The sequence below is a fragment of the Oryx dammah genome, unplaced genomic scaffold (assembly GCF_014754425.2).
Source record: "Oryx dammah isolate SB20612 unplaced genomic scaffold, SCBI_Odam_1.1 HiC_scaffold_11, whole genome shotgun sequence".
Classification (NCBI taxonomy): domain Eukaryota; kingdom Metazoa; phylum Chordata; class Mammalia; order Artiodactyla; family Bovidae; genus Oryx; species Oryx dammah.
The window spans coordinates 37684336-37691817 of NW_024070195.1; the positions used below are offsets into that span (position 1 = coordinate 37684336).

The 7482-nt window shown below is 46.1% G+C and overlaps 1 non-coding gene across 1 annotated transcript; it reads right to left on the reverse strand.

Annotated features, from left to right (window-relative positions):
- Positions 1 to 2457: 2457 nt before the first annotated feature.
- On the reverse strand, positions 2458 to 2529 carry TRNAW-CCA. The gene has a single exon. It is a non-coding gene; the product is annotated as a tRNA-Trp (tRNA).
- Positions 2530 to 7482: the final 4953 nt, after the last annotated feature.

The following is a 7482-nucleotide window of genomic DNA, read 5'->3' on the forward strand; positions in this document are numbered from 1 at the left end:
GGCATTTCTTTAATCTGTTCGACAGGCACAGAGAGGCACAAGAAGGGAAAGACACCATTACCACCACTACCACTACCATCACCATCCTCATCACTGCTTTTATGGGTTGTGTCTTCTCCAAAAACGTTGAAACCCTGCTACTCAGAATGTGACCTTACTTGGAAATAGAGTCTTTACAGATGGTCAGAGAAGATGAGGTCATTAGGGTGGGCCCTAATCCAATGTGACTGGTGTCTTTATAAAAAGGGGGGAATTTGGACATAGACACACACACTAGGAGAACGCCATGTGAAAGCAGAGATCGGGGTAATGGGTCCTCAAGTCAAAGAATACCAATGCTTGCCATCCAACCTAGGAGAGAGGCACAGAACAGATTCTCCCTCACACTCTCAGGAGGGACCAGTCTTGCCAACACCTTGACCTCAGACTTGCGTGTACTGGGAGACAATAAAGAACAGTGAGACAGGGAATTCCCTGTAGGTCCAGTGGTTAGAACTGCAAGCTTCTTGCCATTCTGAGCACTTTACTTATCTAATCCTTACTACAACACTAGGAGGTGGGTCCTATATTACTATCCCCACTTTCCAGAGAACATGCAACTGAAGCTCAGAGAGGTTAAATCATCTTCTCAAGGTCACACAGCCAGAAGGTGTCTGTGCATTGGCCTCAACGTTCCTCCAGGACTACTCCTTTCCTCTCACTCGTACATATGGCACATTGTGCGTGCTCAGTCGTGTCCAACTCTTTGCGACCACATGGGCTGTACCCCCCTAGATCTCCATGGGATTTCCCAGGCAAGAATACTGGAGCGGGTTGCCATTTCCTTCTCCAGAGGATCCTCCTCACTCAGGGATGGAACCTGCATCTCTTATGTCTCTTGCACTGGCTGGCGCGTTTTGTTGCTTTTTGTTTTTTTAACCAGCTGAGCCACCAGGGACAGCCATCTTTCTCCCCAGCTGTCAGCTGGTGTGTCTATGCTCCAAGCCCATCATCTCCTCCCAGAAGTCTGCTTTAATCAAGCAAATGCTTCAGCCTCATTCCCATGCTTCTCTGGAACCTAGGGACACAGGAGCATGCAGGGATCATGTACTGGGGTGATGCCTTGCGTGGAGTCCTGGCCCTAGTCCTGGTCCATTCTTTGCCCTTAGATTACCTGTGTCCCCACAGGCAAGGTTGTCCCAGCCCCGATGCCGGCAGCCATTGGCAGAGGTGTCAATCACCTTTGCATCCAGTATTCAAGTGGATTGTGATTGCTTTTATTGCTCTGGTTGATAACCAGGGCATTAGCCAGGCACACAGTAATCATGACTCAGAAGGAAACCAGGCTATGTGCAGGTATTCCCAAGGGCTATCAGAAAGGGCCCAGGGGGCGTTTGAATTTCTAAGACCAGTGAGAGCACATAGCTCTCCATAGTTCTCATTGTCCCTGGCACTGTTCTCAGCACATCCAAATGTTTGTTGAATTATGTGGACACATTTTCAACCCAACCAGAGCCCCTAACTGTTTTTTTTTAAATCAAATTTACTTGCCCTTCTCCCATCCTTTCCCATCTTTATTCTAAGAAGTATTTCCTGTTTAAAGGGATGATCAGTTTCAAAAGCTCTAATAGCAGTTCTCAGGTTTGGGCCTGTGATTGATACTTTTAGCCTATTGTCTAACTGTTTGCAGAACCTATAGCTGTTTGTAGAACCTGCAGGCACTTGTAGACTGCAGGTGTTCACAGAGCTTGTCTCCTTTTGCAAAGCCTGTAGCTCTTCACACATCTCACAGCTGGCACAGCTGTGTGCGGCGCCTACCCCTATTTGCAGAGCCTCTGGTCTATATACTTTTTCTCTGATTTGTTTGTTTGTTTGTTTTGTTTGGTGAGGAGGGGCCTGCACTGGGTCTTCATCGCTGTGCATGGGCTTTCTCTAGTTGCAGTGAGTGGGGACTTCTCTCTGGTTACAGTGCAAGGGCTTCTCATTGTGCTGACTTCTCTTGTTGCAGAGCACAGGCTTTAGGCGCACAGGCCTCAGTAGTTGCAGCAGGTGGGCTCAGTGGTTGTGGCGCACACACTTAGTTTCTTCAAGACATGTGGGATCTTCCCAGACTGGGGATTGAACCCATGTCCACTGCATTGGCAGGCAGATTCTTAACCACTGGACCACAAGGGAAATCCTGTTAAGTGTTTTTTTTAATTTCAAATCACAGTTTTAAAGAGTAATTGCTTTGAAATATATAGCTGTTTGCCGAACTTGAAGGTGTCTGCAGAGCCTAGCGCTGTTTGTAGAGACTGCAGCTGTTGGTGGAGCTCTTTCTTATAGGCAGATGCTATGAAAAGTGAAAGTTAAGTCGCTCAGTCGTGTCCGACCGACTCTTTGGGACCCCGTGGACTGTAGCCCACCAGGCTCCTCTGTCCATGGGATTCTCCAGGCAAGAATACTGGAGTGAGTGGCCATTTCCTTCTCCAGGGGATCTTCCCAACCCAGGGATTGAACTTGGGTCTCCTGCATTGGAGGCAGACGCTTTAACCTCTGAGCCACCAGGGAACATAGGATGTTTGTTAAAGGCATTATAAGCTTAGAGTGAATAGGTGTGTGCAAAATCTGTTGAAAGTGATTACTATACCTTCTGGATGCTTGGTTTCTGGCTGGGCTTTTCTCTTCCAGCTAACAATGGGCCCTACTTAGGAAACAGAGACTGTCCGGTGTGATTCCAAGAGGTTCAAAGTTCACTGTCAGTATAAGGAAAGGTCGCTGGAAGAAGAGGCTTTCTCTAATGTTGAGGAACAATCATGGACCATTCATGGGCCACTCAGAACAATCCACAAAGGCACATGGAGGAGGTGAGCTACTTGGAGGATCAGCTCTACTGGTCCCCGCACACATGTGGAGTAGCATAGCTGCACTTCCTGCAGACCCCTCCCATGCCGTACCCCTCCCCGCCTCGTGCCCACAGCTTTCAAGCCGCACCCCCCAACCCTCTCCCACTCCACGCATTACAACAAATTGCAAGACTACCTCTGTCCTTTCCTTCTCCTTCATTAATATTCCTTTCTCTCAGAGTGCTGGTCCTAGCAACCCCTCCAGGAGAAAAGAAAACTGAGAAGTAAATTCGCAACAAGTTCTTAGCCTCTGGGGTGTGCTACCCTAACGGGACATTTACATTTTGAAATAAGATCTTTGGAGGCTGTCATGCCTTCTTCCCAGCGGCACACCCCCTGATGGTGAGATCGGGGCACGGTGACAGACAGCAGGCCTGAACAGGGTACAAGGCAACCTGGCTGCCCAAGGGGAAGGCTTGTCCTGCAGGCACACCCCACTTTTTGGCCACAGCTTTAGTCGAATTGAATCTTGGTTAATCGAATCCTCTTTTCCCAGTGACTCATAGGCCCATTTCAGAGCAAGGACGTGCTAGGAATGAGAAGTGGTTCCCATCCAGGCATGAGCTGAAAGACGATCAGTTGGTCTTAGGCAGTGGTTGTTACTGAATAGAAAGAGCTGCCTCTCTATGGCCCTGTGTGCTTGTTTTCTTAAACTGCAGCTTGGACTCTGACTCAGTACATGTAATTGATGGCTGTTTGGTTCTAGTCCTCAGTTTCAGAGGCTGAACCAGTTCTCCTCAGTTTCTGTCTCACCCCTGGGATCGTTTTGCGTCTTTGTCTCAGTGAAGCTTCCTCTTCCTCTCCAAGAGCTCTGAAGCAAGCCACAGCTGCCAACATTTTGGTTTTCCAGCCCGAGAACAGGAGCAGGGCAGTTTGATCCACTGTGGAAAAGGCAGTTGCCAACAAACACCATCTGGGCCTGTGACCCCCGAATCTGGTTCTTCAGATTCCTGAACTCCTGGTCCTTCATCCTCACTGCTGTCTGGGCCTCTTCTTCCAGATGTGCCAAGAGCATCTTACCTGTAAAAAGCCCAAGGTCAGCTCATTATCTCTCCCCCTCCGTTGGACTCTCTCTGCAATCCGTGCAGTTGTCCAGGCTAAATGAATTCTTTCTCTCTCAGTCCTAAGAGTCCTACCTCTAAAAGGTCCCATATTTTCCAACTTCTGCAGACCGTGCATCATCCCCCTCTCATCCTTATCCAGGCAAAACAGCAGCCTCCTTCCTGCTGTCAGCGGCTCCCATCTCTAATCCAGACCCCAAGGATCAGCATTTGGTCAGTCAATAATAATGACTGAGCACCTGAAGGAAATGGCAACCCGCTCCAGTATTCTTGCCTGGAAAATCCCATGAGGAGACTGGTGGGCTACAGTCGGTGTGGTTGCAAAGAGTTGGACATGACTGAAGTGACTAAACCACAACAATATGCCCATTGCAAGGGATATCACAGAGAACAAGACAGACACAGTGATGCTTCAAGGAGTTTGTAGACGATAGAGTTTTTCTTTTAGCACTTGTCTGGAAAGAATGTTTCTCTGCTGTTTGGTTTTTATATTTTTAAGACCCAAGACACAGGTGGTCATTGAGATAGAATTTGAAAATGCACTTAAGTATAACCAGGAAACTAAAAATCACTCTCTTTTTTTGTTGAGACAGTTGATGTATAACACTGAGCAAGTCTAAGGTAAACAACACATTGATTTAATACGTTTGTATATTGCAATGTGATTACCACCGTAGCATTAGCTAACAGCCTCCCTCAATCACATAATTATCATTACTTTTTTTGTGGTGAGGACCTTGAGCTTAAGATCTAGTTTCTCAGCAACTTTGTAAAATTCACTCTTCAACTTACCACTCTTTCTAAACTCCTACTATCCTCCCCTAACCCCCTCCCCACCCCCTAAAAATATGGTTAACCTTTTGGTGTATTTCTCTTCAGACATTTTTCTTTCTCTTATTTGATTGTTTTAAAACACCGCTGATATCCCTTTCCACCTCGAATGTATTTATCTACTCAGCAAATATTTATTACTAAGCATCAGGCCCAGGACTGGGTGCTAGGATCACAGAGACAGACAGCCTAGTGGGGGAGACAACAAAGAATCACGCGTATTGGACTTCCCTGGTGGCCCAGCAGTTAAAAATTTACCTGACAATGCAGGGGACATGGATTCAGTCCCTGGTCCAGGAAGATTCCACATACTGTGGGGCAACTCAGCCCTCACATCACAACTACTGAGCCCTCGATCTACAGCCTGTGCTCCACAAGAAGGGAAGCCACCGCGATGAAAATCCTGCACACGGCAAACAAGAGTAACCCCTGCTCTCAGCAACTAGGAAAGCCTGTGAGCTGCAACAAAGACCCAGTGCAACCAAAAAATAAATAAAATAAAAGAACAGTGCACATGAATACATGATTCTCAACTGTGATGCTGCTCGTGAAGCCAGGGTGTAGCAAAGCATGAGTACATGTGACGGGGCCTTGAGCTCATCATGAGGACTTGGGGTGGTCAGAGAAGGCTTCTCCAAGGAAGAGTAGGGCTCACCAAGATGGAAGTGGTGGGGGAAGAGTGTTTGGGGAGATAGAGACTGAATTCGTGAAAAGGCTAATATCTCCATTAGCCATCATGGATACGCTGTCAGGGGCCCACCGCACTGAAAGGAGCTCATGCAAATATTTTAATTTCTTTTAAAATCAGAAGAAAAGAAATGGGCTTTGGGTTGAAGAAAATGTTTTAAGTGTAAATATTCGTGCATTGTTCTTCAGGTTAATACATTTGTAAAATGTAATGTATGGAAGAAGGGACCCCCACAAAGGCAGAAGTGCCCTTGAAACTCACCATGTGGTCCTGGCATGAAGGCCACATGGCTGAGTCAGAGAGAGTGGCTCGAGATGGTGGTGGGAGAGATGACCAGAGGGGCAAGCAGAGGTTGGATCCAGAGGTCATGGTAGGTATGCAGGACTTTATCCTTGAGCAACAGAAAAACAGAGATGTGACAAGATTCTTTGAATATTTGGTTTAATCTCTATAAAGAAAAATGTCTTTTTTTTTTTTTTTTAAGCCAAGCTGCATCTGGGATCTTAGTTCACAGACCAGGGATGGAACCCACCCCCTGCAACGGAAGCGTGGAGTTTTTCCCACTGGACTGCCATAGAAGTCTGAGAATGTCTTTTTCTAAAACCACGATGCCATATTATACCTTAAAAATATGAATATCTGGGAATGAATAGGGTGATGGTCTAATAACATTGGGAAGGTACTTAAGACCACTGAATTATAAGCTTAAATATGATTAAAGTAGTAAATTTTGTTACTATATTTTGTCACAATAAAAAAAAAATAGGTATCAGATAGTCAGTGGTCCAGCAAAAAATTAACCAAAATTCCTTAATATCATCAAATGTCCATTTGATGATGTTAACTTTCCCAATTGTCTCTTAAAAAAAAATTTTTTTTAATTGAAGTATAGTTGATGTACAATATTATTTTAGTTACAGGTGTATGGTATAGTGATTCACAATTTTTAAAGGCTATATTCCACTTACAGTTGTTACAAACTTTTGGCTATATTTTCTGTGTTGTACAATACATCCTTGTAGCTTATTTTATACAGAATAGCTCTAATTAGTTCTTAAATGTTAGAAATTGTTAAGCTCTTTTAAATGGCAACCCACTCCAGTACTCTTGCCTTGAAAATCCCATGGATGGAGGAGCTTGGGGCAGAGTACTATCCATGGGGCTGCAAAGAGTCGGGCACGACTGAACGAGTTCACTTTCACTTTCACTTTTAGAATCAAGAACCAAACGAAGTCTCTACATGTAATTGCTCTCTTTAAAGTCCCTTGAAATCCATAGATCTCTGCTGAATCTTTCTCCCTGCCTCTCATCTTTTTTTCTTTTCTTTTTCCCCTGTGACTTATTTGTTAAAGAAACCAAGTCATTTGACTTGGATTTTATCAATTAAACCCCTGTGGTTTAGTTTAATATATTCCTCTGTCCCCTGTATTCCCTAGGAATGTAGTTGTAGCTAGAGACTTCATCAGATTCAAGTTCAGTTTAGGGCAAGTCTATTTCAGGGTGGTGTTGGGTACTTCCCATGGGGGCACCACTTTGTCTCCCTTCCGGGGAGGTTGACAGCCACTGACACTCACTGCCTAGGACACCAGTCCTTCAGGAATGGCCCCCTGGCGTCAGGCAGGGAAGGGAGAGTAGGTTGGAGGCCGAAGTGGCCTGCAGTGTCTCCCTGTCCCTCTGGGAAGGGCTTGCCAGAAAGAAGGGGAAGCTGTGGTCCCTGGACTTTTTTCTCTCCACTGCCTCTGAGCACCAATAATTTTCACCCTAGGTAGGGAAGCTTTCCCGTGTAGGTACCTCCTCTTGGCAAATTAAGACACCCTCAGCTGGGCTTTCCTTGTGCCTTAGGTGTTCAGCTTCGAAATCAGTAGCAGGGCCAGCACTGCTGTGCCCCAGGAGGTAAAAATCTGACTTTGCAGGGATATGGGACCGGATGCCGGAGGCACAAAACTCACAAGGGTCCCACCTTGTCTAAGTACTCAGAGGTCTCTGCCACCAGACCAACCTGGGTCCCTATCCTGGCTTCCCCACCCACCAGACTGGG